The sequence below is a fragment of the Acomys minous genome (assembly GCF_964271855.1).
Source record: "Acomys minous genome assembly, chromosome: 18".
In the NCBI taxonomy this organism is placed as follows: domain Eukaryota; kingdom Metazoa; phylum Chordata; class Mammalia; order Rodentia; family Muridae; genus Acomys; species Acomys minous.
This window is the reverse complement of record NC_140501.1, coordinates 19758122-19774870: the sequence shown is the minus strand read 5'-3', so window position 1 is coordinate 19774870 and position 16749 is coordinate 19758122. Positions and strand designations below refer to the sequence as shown.

The 16749-nt window shown below is 41.9% G+C and overlaps 1 long non-coding RNA gene across 1 annotated transcript; it reads left to right on the top strand.

The window, feature by feature from the left end:
• The first annotated feature begins 709 nt into the window (after positions 1–709).
• On the top strand, positions 710–13372 carry LOC311589281. Its single transcript, XR_014776483.1, has 3 exons — positions 710–819; positions 6324–6439; positions 13253–13372. It is a non-coding gene; the product is annotated as an uncharacterized lncRNA (long non-coding RNA).
• The last annotated feature ends 3377 nt before the right edge of the window (positions 13373–16749 follow it).

The following is a 16749-nucleotide window of genomic DNA, read 5'->3' as shown; positions in this document are numbered from 1 at the left end:
CATGCAGGCTGCCATGCCTCTCAGCCTTACTTCTCTTATCAGTATAGGTATCACAGTTCCACATCTCATGGAAACTTTTGTGTCTCTATAAATGATGCTTGTTGACTTCTTGCTATACTCCATACAGCTACTCTTTTCTAACTATAAAAAGAATGAAAACATCTGGACTTTCAGAGCACATACGTCAGACTTAAATCTTAAACACATGTTTTTATTATTCAAGTGGCCATCACTACTTATTTTCTCAGGGAGTTCTCTTCATTCTCACCATCATGGACATTACCCATAACCACCCAACAAAGACCATGGATCCTTGCACAAGGAAGGCAAGCAATGGTCTTCTTAAAGGCTCCGAGAAGTCCTGGTGACTCCCCAGCCAGATCCCTTTCTGTCACTTCTCTTCTTATGAGCCTCTGGCCTTCCGTCTTCCAGCATGTGGGGCAGATTTTGCATAACTTTCTGAATCCTCAGGCTCTCCCAAGCCTTCCTTACTATACCAAATGTTAGAATCTTTTTTCTTTTAATCCAGCCTTATAAATGAGTAAGAACTCTCCTAATATGCCCCAGCCTCCACACTCATCCCAAAAGCTTGCATCGTATCTTCCCTTCAGGAAGAAGCCAATGATCTCAAACACCTTGACATATGAAGTTGGCATCTGTCCTGCTCCTTCATCTTTGGGAACCATCCTGAATTGGGCTCAATTTGTTCTGGTCCTTATCCTTACCCACCTGCTTTTCATGGTATTCTTCAAGACTTCAGAAACCCTCTGTGCGCAAGAGGTGTGAATGTCTGGAATGATAAGAGGTGAATTGCATTAGGTATGATTTCTTTATGTCTTCATAGCTTAGCACATCAAGCACACTTTTGTTTTCTGTTTTTGGTTCAAAACATAATGGCTTTAAATATGAGTGTTAGAGAAAGTTAAAATAGAATTTTTGTCTGAATTGTGACTAAAGGCTCAAAATAATAAATACCAAATATATACCAAATAATACCAAATACCAAAATAATACCAAATAATAAATACCATATATATATATGGCAGGGTTTTGTGTATTTATTGTCAGCTCTAGTCAGTTGCAAAAAAAATCAATAAGATTAGTTACAAGGCTTCCATACCTAGGATTAAAATGGTTTAGCTAATTGTGCTATTTCTCTCAAAAATGGTACTGGATAACATCTCAGAGAGGAGCGCAAATGTTCTACTACAGCTAGTAATTCCAATTATCCCTGTAGAAGCCCCACACTTTATCTGGCTTTTCTTGGAGAGCTAGATGGCTTCTCACTGTGTTCATACCTGAAACAGACTGGATTGGGTAACGCATGTGGGCTCCAGTGTCATCTCCTTCTGAGAAAAAGCTTCCATTGGACCCAGCTCAAGGCCACAGGGGTAGAAAATGAAGAAGTTGTTGTTTCTCCCTCTTTTTGAGACTGTCTCCAGATCCAGGTCCTGCTTTGTAACTGCAGATTATGGGCTCCTCAAGCTCACAGGATGAAGAAGAGGAAGCGGGGGAAGAAAGGGCTTTTCTCACTTAGAAATGGTTTCCACAGATGGGAAAGCGGCTGAAATGGACTTGTTCTACAGTTGGATTCTTCCCGGGTTCTGAGACAGCAGCACCTCCATTTGCATATATGTGTATAGATGGAAAGGCAGGCAGAGAGACAATCTCACCATCTCCTTTTCTCTTGCCCATCACTTTATATTTCAAGATGGCTGGCTTCATCATCAGATGAGCATGCTTAAATATTCCCCAATGGCCACAGATGTGTGGGGAGATGTAAGAGGCAACCCAGAACAATGGAGCCACTACAAAGTGAGGCTTCCTCGGGGGGGGGGGGGGGTGGTGCTGCATACCTGCTGCAGAGATGCCACATGATACAAAGGGAGATGAAGTAAATACCTGTCTCTTTGCTTCTTTGTTACCTATCACCTCAGATACAGGGGAAAAAATAATGGCTAACCTTCCATCACTGGTGGGGACCTCACCTTCAATTCACTAAGATGAAACTATTCTCACTATTAAACTTTCTTCCAACCATCACTGAGATAGTTAAGAATCGGCAAGCAGAGGTTACTTTTCTTGATAGAAGGTAGAATCCAAGACAAACCAATACCATGTGCCTGACACTTGGCCCCCAAGATAAGTCCAACTTAGGATCTTTAAGTAGAACCCCAATTACTCCCTGTCTTAATCTGAAGATTGCCCCCAAAGGAGTCTCTGAGACAAGGGACCAGGCACTGAATTTGGAAACGTGATCTCAAGAAACAGCGGTGAGAGGCAAAGGAAATGTGGGTGCTATGTTAGTTTCCTCTTAATGCTGTAGCCTATTATTATAAACAGTGTCAAAGCTCAAATGATGCAAATGTTTTCCTTCACAAGTCCCCCGGGATCTAAAATCAAATCAGTAGGGATGATTTCTTCAAGAGCCTCTAAGAATTGAATCCTTTCACTTGTTGTGTCAAATTCTGCAGCCAGTACTCTTTAGCTCAAGATCCCTTTAGCTCCACTCAACATCTCACTTCCACCACCACATACTATTTGTATTTTGTCTTCTTCATATAAACACTCTTGAGAGTATATTGACCCCCCATGGAGGTAACCCAGAAGAATATAAGCCCTTGAAGTCCACAAATTAACCACATTTTAAATTTTCTTTTTGTTGCATCACAAACTTACAGATGCCAAGGGTTGGGCACAGCCGGCCTTGTGGTGTTCGTATCCAGCTTATCACTGAGGCATTGGACACTGCTTTGGGCAATTTGCTCCTTCAAAACCAATACTAGTCGTGTAAATGCATCTCGTAATTATATAAGTAGGGAAACAAAGGGAGATGAAGTTATCTGGCAGCACCATCCCTCTTAGTCAAAGTGACCCCCCTCCTCCAGATTTTAACATTTCCTCAAGTCCAGGAATAATTTTCAACAATACCATGTAGAATTCCAAGCCTCGGATTGAGAAAAGCTCTGAAACAGAGTGAAAAATCTACTTTTACCTCCCAAAATTCACTGACACTGCGTGGAACTAATTGCTGTAGTAGCAGCTGGAGTAAGAAGTGAAGCTGAGACATTTGAAATTGATGAAGATGCTCGACCCACTTCCTCACTCTAACTTAAGCAACTGAAACCCTTAGCAGTTTATCTCCAGAGACCATAACACTGTAAGGAACACACACAATCCCCAAAGTTTGAGAAAAAAAACAAAACAAAACAAAAGAAAGGCAGATTATTTTCCCTAGAGCCAGAAGTGATTGTTACTGAGAGATCAAACAGTTCTCAGAAAGCCCTACAGGAAAAAGCACCAGGGAGACAGCCTTTGAGCCCTGGAATGAGACATGCATTTCCAGAAAGCTACAGAGAGGGGCAGACCTGGCAGATGCTGAAGATAAGTGAGCTATCCGGGTCATTGGTACGATCAAGGGCAACAGCCTTTCAGTGAGCCAGCATCTGGACTTGTTGAAAACTTTGGGGCTGAACAATTCAATTCTCAGCTATTTATCGGGACAGCGAGGAAAGTCATCTGTGCACAACCACAAGATGCCAGAGCAAAGAGCAATGCCCCCTCACTGAGAATACGCAAGATGGAGCAGAGGCAATTCTGTGTGCATGCAACAGGCAAAGATGACACTAGATTGGACATGTTCAGGGTGGTGTAGACAACAAAGAGGAAAAGGAAAGCATGAGCATGGTCTTGGAGAGTTAATGAGAACACAGACAACTGATATTTAGCTGGTGAGCAAGCAGGACTTGATGGAATCTTTTTTGAAAGGCAGTTTGGCCTTATTAATCAGTATGTGAATGGTACCCACACTTTGACTTAGAATTCTAGTTCAAGGAGAAAAACAGTTCTTACAGAAATATGTCAACAAAAAAGCAAAGGAGTATTTCAAACAATACCTTTTCAGCAAGAAAATTTTAAAACAATATGAAAATTATACTTAGGGGGAAAAGAATGTACATGATGTGTATGTCATGGAAAGGGTTCACATATATGTAAAGAGAAGTGAGCACATTCTAAACAGTTGCTGTATGATGATCTTCTCAGCTTTTGTGTTTAGTCTTTTATTTATTTTTGAGATTATAACATAATTTTGCCATTTCTCCCTAACCTTTCCTCTCTCCCAAGCTTCACATATAATCCTCCCTGCTATCTTCCAATTTCATGGCCTCTCTTTTCATCAACTGTTATTGTGTGCATATATGCAGACATATATGTATGTCTCAGAGCTGGGCAATCAGTTTTGATATATTCTCCTCCCCGGGAAAGACTGTTTCTCCTGCTCTCAGCATTCCTTAGTTGCCTATTAGTGTCCTTGTTTAGAATTGAGGCCTAATGGACTTTCCCTGTCTACTTTGGCACGTCTGTCGGTGTTGCCCTCATTCAGCTAAACAAATCTGAAAAGTGCACGTGAGCACTTGCCTGTGATGCGACTGTGCATCTTGTTGCTGTATCCATCCAGTATCCCATTTACAGAAGGGAAACGTGCAGCCCAGTGCTGTTCCCTTTGTGTCACCTCCTCCTCCTCTGCTTATTATGATAATGAGGAAAATGGTGATTAAAAATGATAGGATTTGTGGTAGTGAAAGGAATGAGAGTGACTGAAAAGAAAAAAAGAGAAGAAAACAATTCTCTAGAATAAACATCAGATACAATCAAATGTCAGTAAGGGCCAAGTAAGATTGTATTTGATTGGTACTATATCCCCAGAGGAGAAATCACAGTATTTTGAAGTTCTTTTTTTGTTGGATTTCTTTTTTCAAGACGAGGTTTCTCTCTGTAGCCTGCCTGTCCTAGACTCACTTTGTAGACCAGGATGGCCTTGAACTCACTTGCATCTGCCTCCCTGAATGCTGGGATTACAAGTGTGCACCACCACACCCGACTTGTTTTGAAACTCTGAGCTCTAACTCCAGCCATGTTTTTCTATCAAAATATTTTAATATATAATTTTTTCAAAGCAAAATGAGATACCTGAAAAATCCAATCGTGTAGCAGAGCTTGCTTATAGATAATCATAAACCATCTCAAATTCTAATAACTTCAGACTTCATAGCAAATGACAAATGAGAAGTCCATAGACAATAGACTTTTGCAAAACCCAGTAAGGTTATATGGAAATGTATCATGTTTTTAATTAAAAATTAAGAAACAAACTCATAAATGCTGTCATGGATTTGCTATGCAGGAAGATGGATGAATATGTTTGTTTCTTTCCACAAGGCTTAGTGGTTTCAATGACAACATTTTGTCCTATGACCCACCTACCTTGGTAGCCTCGACGGGAAGAATTTAGGCTCTTTTATTCCAGTCTTAGTTATTAATATTAATTATTATAACAACAGACAGTAGCTATATCTGTATATCTACATGCACACCTATATGCAAATATGTATGGGTTACAAAATGAATACAGGCTAGCAGATGTTGTGATGGAGCCCAAGCAGCTTCAGAAGTCAGCTAAGAAAGAGTCTGTATTGATAAGATAAACACAGGTCAGTGTTAGATGGGAGCTGTGGCTCCAACTGTCCCTTGAGCAGCTGGGGTCAGGTTTGAGAGAGAAACTGCTGAGCTCACCTGTAGGTAAAAAGCCAAACCAGCATCTGAGATAAGGAAATGGTGCTTAGGATCAGATCCAGACAGGCAAGCACGTGGATGGGCAGGCAGTTGAACAGGCTGTGTTAGCCATAGGAACCATCTGAGCCAGAGCTATAGCTACAAGAATCACTCACAGTCCTTGATGCAACAGCCAGGTATCAGCAGAGGAGAGGCTCCTGTGGTGCCGCCCTGTCTCAGAATTAGATGTCTATCACTCACTGTACAGGGTCTAAGTGAAGGAGCTACAACCTTTCCTCGGTGGCGGGTCCAACATGTTTTTGGGCCTTGTTTTAACATGCCCATGTACCCTTCTTACAGCTTCAGTTCACCCCCAATAAACTTATAGTATGACATCCTTTCTATTCTCAAAATAAAACATTTATCCATCTGTAATGGACAGGTGGTGTCAGAGAGATGGCGCCATTTCTGGATCTAGCCAGAAGCTGCAGTCACAGCTCTTCAAAATGAAGCAGAAGCTGCTTGAAGAAGGTGGCTCCTAGGACAGCACCCAGCCTGAAAAACCGGTTTCTACAACACTGAGTCACTAGGAGAAGGACATAGCCTGATCTCAACATGCAGTAAAAGCTAATCTTAATTGTCAACTTCATGGGTATTTAGGATCACCATGGAAACATCATCTGAACGGACTTGTGATGTCCTGAAATTATCGAAATTTGGTTAATTTAAGGGGAAAGACCCATCATAATGTGAACTTTATCATTCCGTAGGCTGATGGGAGAAAACAAGAAAGCAAGCTGAGCACAAGCATCCATCACTGTCCGTCGCCTGACTGTGAACACAACCACCACCTACCTGGCCCGGATGGGCTGCGCTCTTTGGAACTGTAAGCCAAATTAAAGCCTTCCTTCCTTCCTTAATGTTCCTTTGCCAGGTATTCTGTTATGGCAACTAGATGTGTAACTAACACAAAGACCACAAGAAGGCAAGAGGCTACGATAGTGAAAATAACATTACCGTGTGCTTGGAAGGCAGACAGTAGGAGCAGAGAAAGCTGATCACCACATGGAGGGCAAGAAGGTAGCTATGAAACAAGCTGTTTGTTTCTGTAAATCCCAGAGTAAGCCAGGCTCTGGAGGCACCGGCTCTTTTAACAAGACGGGCAGGCAGAAATATCTGAAATCCTGTAATAAGTCAAACTGTTAGATCTGCTTTCCCACCCAACACACCCAGGCAGCTACCCTTCCCTAACCCCAGCAGGAGATCAGAGACTCATTTATGAATCAATCAATCAAACGGATTGCAACCCTTCTCACACAGGGTTCTGGAGGAGAGGTAGGTCTGATGTTGTAAGACCTCCACTGCTCGTTATTCATGAACTTATCATATAGATTTGTAAGCCAGCACCAGCTGTGTAACATTCTTGGGAGAACTGGGATAATGGGCACACCACCCTAATGCTTTGCAAAAAGGGGTGTGTCTGTTTCTTTGTGAGAATGTAAGTAAGGAATTAGCCTAATGAGTCAGAAGACCACCCTAGTATTTGAAGCCTCATTTGCTGTTTGTGGGATGCCGGGTTGTATGGAAGTGGAGGAAGTGACCTGAGCCTTACGTGTTCCGGCTCAGCTGTTGATATAATGTGAGTGGAGTCTATAAGTTCCTCTCACCTTGACTTCCCCGCAATGAGGGACAGAAACCTGGAGCCTGATCCAAGCAAATCGTTTATCATTGTAGGTCCCTTTGTCAGGATATTTCATCATGGCCAGAGGGAATGAAAGTAAAATGGAGTGCTTGAGTTTTAGTGAGACTGCACCAAACTAAGATGAGCATGTGGTTTAAGATCAAAGACCAGCGCTCACAACCAATTATAAATGTAGTCCCTGAAGACCAGAACAGTCTTATACAGAGTGTAAAAGGAGAAGCCTCTTTCACAACTCTTGCTGAATTCTGTGACCTTTGAATCACACACACTAGTGATTGTAATGGATATGTTATTAAAGACAAGGTGTTCTGAGACCAAGCACTCTACTATGCAGAATCCTCCCTTTGGGCATCTAAGGTATCTTTAAATATGTACTGTTTTATTTTGAAATATTTAAATGTCTTTTTATTTTTTTAAAAAGTAAGATATGACTATAGAAAGAAAGATGAAGAGGAATAATAAGAGTTACGGTTGCTTAAGTGCACAGAATGGCAAGAATCAGGGAAGCCTAGCTCCCTAACTTGTTATAGTTTATGAAAGTCACAGTTATGCCTTGAAACGCTGAGTGGCAGCATGAGTAGGGATGTGGTATGGGAGAACTATGCCACAAACCTTCAGAGTTTCCAGAACCATGTGCCAGCATTCTTGTGCATACCATCAAACACATAGTGATATGGACTTAGACCAAGGAATCCCAAAGGTCCACAGAAGACTTGGTCTATGTCTGGTGGAGAGTGCAGACCACAGAGAGCTTCAGCCTAAGAGGGAACTCATCATCTTCAGCTAGCTTAAAGACATCTTCAAAGACAGTATTATGGAAAGACCTTAGCTGTGTCCTTTCCTGTGGCCTTTGGCTGAAACCATCTCATGGATTCCATAACATTCATCTTCTGGGGAAAAGTAGGTCTCAGGACTGATGTGACAAATGGGGTAGAATATAATTTTCCAGTGCTGTGACTTATCCTCTGTTTAAACCTCTTTAGGATAGTGACTCATGCTATCCCTCATTTTAAGAATTAGAATGAGTGGAATTCTGCTGAGTGAGTGTAGAGACTAGGCTAAGAGGCATGGAGGAAGCAAAGGATGCCAGGGGCAGTGGATGGAGAGAGGCCACATGAAGTGCTGTTTTGTGTTGTGGGAAGATGCTTGAGCACTGTGTGGGGTTCTTGCCAGTCAAGTGCTAGTTTAAATTACTGCATTTTGATATCTTTGACGATGTGATTGAATAAATGGGTTTTTATGGTCTTAACAACTTACCTGCGTAAGTTTTGACCCTACTATGACTTGCTATAATCCAATTCTCCATTTAAAATGGTGAAATAAATATTTTTTGATATAATAAATGAGGAGGAGGAAGAAATTATAGGTTCTACCCTTTGAAATCTGATCCCCATGTCTAAGGCCATACTATCATCAATGCTTCTGATCATGCAAGACATTTGACCTACAGGAAAATGTAACTAAGTATGAATCAGGTGACTTCATAGTTTAAGCTGTCTCATCTCTTCTGTGTCTGTAGAAACATTCAGGGAAAGGGAGCTTTTCCAAGTCTACTCTAAAGACAGTCTTCCTTACTTTTATGCTTTCTATGGCAAAGATAGATGTTAAACATGGTGTGGGCCACAGTAGATGGCAGACATCTTAGCCACCACCCCTCTCTTGTCCTCTTATTCATAATATGCCAAGTGGAAGGTAAGAAACTCTTTGGAGGGAGACTAGCAAAACCTTGGAACTGCCATCTGCTTCCTTGTAATTGTCACTTTGCAGGAAGAATCAGAAAGGATTTAAGAGTGAGGAAAGGGCAAAGAACAAGCTTGGCTCTTTTAAGAAAGACCAAGGCCTTCTCCAGGGGAATTGGCATTTAGTTCTAAAAACCAGAAAGCAATATTCTGTAATAAATTTTTGCTAGTTGTATTATTCCTCACTTGAAATTGATTACACCCACTAAAGCAACACCCCACTGTTTGAAAAAACACTTTTTAATGACATTGGCTACCCTTGGAAATGAAAGCAAAAAAAAAAAAGTTTTATCTGTAAGATGACTGAAGACATCAAATTTAAAGTCTATACTCTTGCCTGCAATAGTCTTCAGGCAACTCTGACAAAAGAGATGATTTAACTGGAAACAAAATAGAGATATTGGGTAAATAATGAATATCCATGTTCTTAGTATTAGAATAAAGATACTTGCAGTTTATTTTGATGAGCCACCACTAGTCAATATGCACAAACTGGTCACATCAATGATTGAAAAACGATCTAGGACTCCCTCATATTAGACTGTTCCATGCCGAGACTAGAGAGTTGTATCTGAAGTTCAGAGAACTTAGTGCACTTGCCGAGAATCTGGGCTCAGTTCCCAGCAACCATGTGGTGGATCACAAATACCTGTACTGCAGTTCGAGAGGACCCAGTTATCTCTCCTGACCTCGATAGTCGCCTGCATGCATGTGGTGCACATTTACTCATGTAAGCACACACATGCGTCCACATAATAAAGTGTAAATAGTTTAAAGCGTATTACATGGATAGGCTTTCTATTCTGATGCGCTGAGATGAAGATAGTTCCCGTAAGCACTATTCATCGAAGCTGCTTATAATTCTGGTCAGCAAATGACCCAATATCTGGAAATTTTAACAAACTGATTTGAACATATTGGTGACCATGTCAACTGTGCTGCTGTATGATAAACTGTGGGGTCTGTCCTGACCCAGTCACATGGCTACGGAGAATACTGTAACATTACAGTAACGGCAAACCCTCAGTGAGTTGCAATAATAAACATTTATTTTGGCCACAAGTCAACCATGCACCTGGGTAGCCTTCAGCCCTAGCACTGATTTAACTGAGCTTGGCTGGATTCCTCTGTGGATCTGCAGCATCTGGAAGTTCAGAAGGAGGCTGGCTGGTCTTCCTGGTCTCTGCACTCAGCTGGCATATTTCCTCTCTATTTTGTGTAGCCTTTCAATCCAGCAAACAATGGGGCCTTCTCCTGAAGCAGGTTAGGATTTAAGAGAATGAATGGGACTTCTTGGAAGACAAGAGGGTCCCAATCTGGGGCAGCCCAGATTCTAAAGTAGGGTGGTAGTCTCCAGCTTCCATAGAAGTGGAGGGTAAAATTTCACATCGCATGGAACATGCTTACAAGGAAGGTGGGGATGATAAATGCCCACATGTGGGTAATCAGTTCATAATAGCAGTCTCTCAGCATCACAAAATTAACTCTGTGATTAAATCCAAAGAACTTAGTTAAAAAGCAACGTGGTCTCCTCAAAGAAAAATAGTAATTGCTAGAGCTAAAAGCTAGATAAAGTATCATCGGTGGTGACACTGAGTCTTTATACAGTTTACCACAGCTATTCAAGGAGAAGTTGGGTAGAAGGAGATATGGTACGTCTTTCTGTCTCTGTCACTTTTCTTTGAAGCTGAAATGATTTCTATGTTGCTCATTTATACTTTGGAACACATAATAAAGGAACAGCCTGGGATAGCAGCCAGTTTGGCTGCACTACCCTTGACTAGGCCCATTAATGAATCCTCCATCCTAAATGGAGACACTCCCATGGGCTGGGAAACTGGGCAGCATAAAGAACGCTGACAAGTTAGAAAGGGGCTTGGCCAAAGCCATGTCTCTGTGGGCTTCCAAGGCCACAGCTCACACTGAGCCTCGGGCTTCAGTGGGGAGATGCCAAGATAAGCAGGGCAAGGGCTTTGCCAGCATCCTTTCTCAGTGTGATGGAAGGGGTACTGACCAGCTGGCTACGGTACTTACAGCAAATGCCATGGAGCCACCAGGCTGCAGAGCTAGGAACTTTTTCTCTTCCTATTTAAGGGAGTAAAATCTAGATGTCACCACCTCCTTCTAATTTTATATGACTTAGAGTATGATCTTTTTCAGTTTGTGACACCTCTGAGTCCAACGTTGAGCCAAACGAGAAAGATGAACACACAGCTACAGTCTTAGGCAATCTTCTTGTATAGTAGACACTGGCTTCTTTCCTGGTCACTCCCCTTCCTCCGAGAAACTCTGAATCCCTTCATGTGTTTGTCAAGAGCATCTCTCTCCACCTTCCCTACTATGCGGCCCATGGGGTGAACTAGGACACATCGCATGTTCTGAATGTAGCTGCTCTGAGTATCCATGCCTGGTCACTGTAATTGGCCAAGGGATGTTGACTGACTCTCAAACTGAGATAAATAGACTTTTTTATATTTCATATAATACCACTGGAAAAGATTTTCCTTTCTTTCAAATTCTAGCAACTACTGTAAAATTTTCTGATGCCAAAGACCACACATGAGAAGAAACAAAATATGGAGCAAAATATCCTCATCATAAAGCAATTTATACCCAGATGAAAGCAAATGAGGGCAGAGATATTAATGGACTTCAATATTTCCAGCCTGAATCACAGCTGGCTTTCTCTTACTTGTAACCCAAACAACCTAATGTAATGAAGAAATTAACACCTAAAAGTAGGGTATTGGGATGGGCATATATTAGGGATTGGATTGGGCTGAGAACTGATAGGCTACAGGTAGTTGAACTGTTTTCTTAAGTGAGACGTCATCAGAGCTTGTTTAGAAGAAGAACGGCTGGGTAGATTTTTCTTGTGTTGTGGAACTCAGCCTTTGTGTCTGAGGTCCAACTGAGTTGACTGTTTTCCAGCCTTCACTATTTCAGCAGCTTTACTTCAGCCTGTGTCTCTGATATCAGAAAGGCCTGGACACACACTACCTAGCCAAAGAGATTAATTCTTCCTTTATGAAGGATAGCAGGCTACCAAGAAGAGACTTGATACCCTATGAGCATATACAGGGGGAGGAGGTCCCCCTCAGGCACAGTCATAGGGGAGGGGAGTAAGGGGGAAATGGGAGGGAGGGAGGAAGAGGAATGGGAGGATACAAGGGATGGGATAACCACTGAGATGTAATAAGAATAAATTAATAATAAAAATTTTTTTTAATTCTTCCCCTATGATACCTTATGAAATCACAAGTGTCATCCTTCAGCCTGAAACGGAAAATAGAATGATGATTTCCTAGGCCATCAGCACAGCCTTCTAGCCGTCTACTCCCCACCCATGAGGACAAATTCTTCCTGTTTAAAAAAGACGTATATAAGGAGGTACCTCCACCTGATCCTCCTAGCTCAGTGACCAAGAACAGGAGACCAGAGAAAGAAACTGCCAAACTAAGTTGGATCCCAAGACCACACTGTCCTGCAACACTCTGGTCTACAAGACCAGCTCACCACAGTTCCATAATGAAATACATTGCTCCCTAAGGTTTAATGAAGTGTTAATTCCAGAAACACCTTAAGTCCTGCAGTCTTATTTGATTGTGTACAACCCCCAGGGCCCCATAGCCTGCAACAGAAAGAGGCTTAGTTCCTCCGTGGCTCTTCCTAACCTCAGGCAAGCTTGGGGAAAGGATTGAATGGCCACATTTTAGCAGCTCACCCCATCACAACCCCTGCTAAGCCCCAAATTGCAACATTCTCAGCAGTCATTAGGTATTTCATTTTAGCCTCCTTTACTTATATATCTAAGCCACGATAGATGAGAAAAAAGTTAATAAAGGAAGAGGGTCAGCAATTAAGTTCCACTCCAAACCTTAGAAGCAAGAAGGTGACATTATATTTTATAGGCTTTAACAAGCCATGAGGGGCTTGTCACCAGCTTCAAAAAGATTTGAGGCAGAAAACACTCATGTGATGCTTTGTAAGGGTAACTCTGGCAGCATGGCCCATCAGCAAGACAAGACTGGAACTGAATTCCATGAGGATGAGCAGTAAGCAGTAGGGGAGTCACGAAGGCTTGAGCCCATCATCACAGTGAGGCTGTAGATGCACTGAGGAGCGGGCGAGCTCAGGCAGAAGGCGGAGGAACTAGCCAGATAGGATGTGCAGCAGAAACACACACTGTGCAAGCAACAAACATCAAACTTTATGGGCTGTGAGTGAATGTGGTCTCTTGTTTTCTCTTTGTTGACAGGAAGCAAAAAGCAAACAGCTGGAATTTCTGTCGGAAACAGAAGGAAAGATTCTAAGTTCCCTGTTGAATTTTCACCTAAAGAGGATTTGTCCCCAAAATTTTCAAGCTGTGTGGATGCTCTTAAGGAATGTTAACCAGAAAAATACACACATCTAAAAATGCTTTGGTTAGCTAAACATATAAAACTAAACCATCGTGGGCACTGAGGGGCCTCTAGGTCCACTTCACATGGTTTTCAGGTAGAAAAACAGGAAAAGTCTGGGTTCTCAGGTACCAGAATAAGAAGATGGTGCAAGGGAATTCTGAAGAACTCCACGGACTTACAGGGACACACAGACTAAGATCCCTGACATCAAACTATAGTTGTACTTATGAGAGCTTGGAGAGACGCTCAAGGGAGTTTGCCACCGGCCTCCCCCCCAATCACCATCCCTTCCCTCACTGAGATCCTAATGCACACCGATTCCTCTAAATGCAATACTTTTCTTCCTTTGTCAAAGTTTCACATGGTCCCTAAATGGTGGTAAGTAAATATCCTTTATATCTTAAGAAAATGTAGATTAGGCTTAGCAGTTGTAATTTATCCATCATGTCAAATATATGGCCACAGTGTAGAAAACAGTTTAGGATGTGTGCGTCCCTTCGTTCCTGGAATATCAATAAGCACTCACATGTGATAGCTACACACAATCACATGTACTATTGGAAACTGCTAGCGTTAGGTTCTAGACAGTCCAAAAGACTTAATCTTTCTTACTGGCCATCTACTCAGCTGCCATGATCTTGTACAGATTTTGTGCATGCAGCCACAGAACTAGTGAGTTCACGTGTGCACCAGAACTGGCATACTTTTCAAATACTGTATCTCTTCAGACTTCTGATACCGCGGGATCTTGCCATCTTTCTGGCCCCACTTCCATGATGATCCCTGAGCTGTCAGCATGGATAGGAAAGGATTCTTGGGGAGCTATCAGCAATTGATGGCTGCTGGGGAAAGCTACCCATGCTCTAGTAAGTGGCCCTACATCTATGCACATACAGAGATCCCTAAGGAGGCTTAAGAGGGCTTTGTTGAGAGTGTTCTGTCCATTGGCTAGATCTGGGTAGGGGCTTAAGGTTTACCGCCTGTATTGTCCTTGGCTGGTGCCTTAGAGTGGAGAGTGGGATACTACTTTCTCACATACTCTGGTGCCTCACCTTTGACCATGTCCCCTGGAGGGGGAGACCTGGTGGCACTCAGAGGAAGGACAGCAGGTTATCAAGAAGAGACTTGATACCCTATGAACATATACAGGGGGAGGTAATCCCCCTCAGGAACAGTCATAGGGGAGGGGAATAAGGGGAAAATGGGAGGGAGGGAAGAATGGGAGGATACAAGGGATGGGATAACCATTGAGATGTAACAAGAATAAATTAATAAAGGAGGAAAAAAAAAGAAGGCTTTGTTTCATTTTATGTTTTGTTTTGTCTTTAGAGCACATAAAGTTAATTGAAGAAAGTAGAGAGGAGGTAGGGAGGAGTTGGAGGAGAGACAGTAGGCTTAGATCAAAGCATGCTATGTGCATGTGTGGGTTTCTCAAACAACTAAAACAAACTAAGGGGGAGATGAAGAGATGACTCCTGTCTGAGAGTGCTTCCTGCACTTCCAGGTTATTCAGAGTTTCAGATCCTAGCATTCAACTCAGGAAGCTCACAAGTATCTGTGACTCCAGCTCCAGGGTATCTGATGTCCTTCTCTATCTTCCACAGGCACCCATACACACATAGAAAACACACGTGCGTGAGCACACATGTACACACACACACACACAGAGAGAGAGAGAGAGAGAGAGAGAGAGAGAGAGAGAGAGAGAGAGAGAGAGATCTGAAAACAAATCATTTTATACAAGAGAATGTGGGAACTTAGAAACTTAAATTTAAGAACTAACCCACCACTATAATGCTAATGGAGCACCACCCAAGCATTCCCTGGCTGGGTCCAGCATTGCTATTGGTTAACACGCTGATGCTTCTAACCCTTTGCAAGGAGAGAAACTTATTTCTCATAGTCAGTGGAAAGTTGTGCAGTTCTTTACCAGAACTGGCTTGAGGTTCTTTCCCCAACTTGGCCAGCTGCACTTGAATTCAAGGTTTCCACCCCAGAAAGAGTGTAGTTGTGTCCAAGTGGAATGAGTCACCAACTGTAAGCAGAGAAGTTTGCATGCCTTTAAGAGGAGCAGCAAGGAGTTCCATTTTTATCACAAAATAGTGCTTAGAGTAGGCCAAAACTTGAGTCTGTCCCATCTTATTTCCTCTTCTCCATTCCTTGCAACCGTGAGAGGGAGGGAGGAACTGACAAAACAGAAAGACTTTGAACCCTGGCAAAAGGCCACTTGGCTTTGTAGATTTACCAAGTAATCTTGGCAAAGAGAAAATGGTCCTTGAGTAACAGTATGGAACGACAAACCCCTCTGGGATGCTCATTAAATGCTCATTAGCTGTCTGTAGAGAGTCCTAAACCCCTACAAGTCATGCTGTCCTATTTGTTGCAGCTAGCTCCGTGGACTACCTCCCACTTCCATCTTCTTTGGAGTATGCCATTGTTTTTGAGACTTGAAATAGTTTATCATCTCTCCAACACTATGTGATGATGAGGTTTTTTTATAAGTAGTTTGTTACTGATTGATATTTTCAGATGAGTTCAGACTTATGTGCAAATAACCCAGGATATTTTTTGATGTCATTGTTGAGGATGGGCCAGTTTCCTGTTGTCAACGTTTTCAGTATATTTCTTTATTTAATCATTATATCTCTCCAAAGAAATATAAAGTACATAGTATTCGTTCCATTTGGTCCAATTTTCTAATAGTCATTCAGTGAAACGAGCTACTCTCCTACATACTTTGGGAAATACACTGCTTCAGACACAGAGCCCCTGATCTTAGCTTTTATTTAAAGAAGAGAAGCAAAACAAAAGTACTGCGATACCAAGTAGGCAATGAAAAGAGCTTGGTTGTTAGCCAAAATGGAAAAGTCTGAATGGATGCAACTAGGAGACCATAACTGAAAGCAGAGTTTAGAAAGATCATCATTCTGGCAAATGGAGGAAAGTGACCAAATAAAACACACACACACACACGGAGAAATGCATTGGTAAGGATTCCACGAGAAACAAAATCAAGTGCCAGTGGAAGTTGTCAATTAAAGGCAGATAGGTAGATAGATCAATCAATAGATAGATAGATAGATAGATAGATAGATAGATAGATGATAGGTTGTTAAAGACAGACAGAAAGACAGATGACAGATAAATAGAGATGGATAGATAGAGGGTAGATGTTAGAAGATAGATGATAGCAAGAAATTGATAGATAGGTAGATAGATAATAGATTAGATAGATAGATAGATAGATATAATAGATAAAGTAGATGATAAATAACCATTTAAAGAATTGGCTTGTGGCATCATGGAGTCTGATTCCCATGACCGTCTGTGTGCAAACTGAAGAAACTGTGAT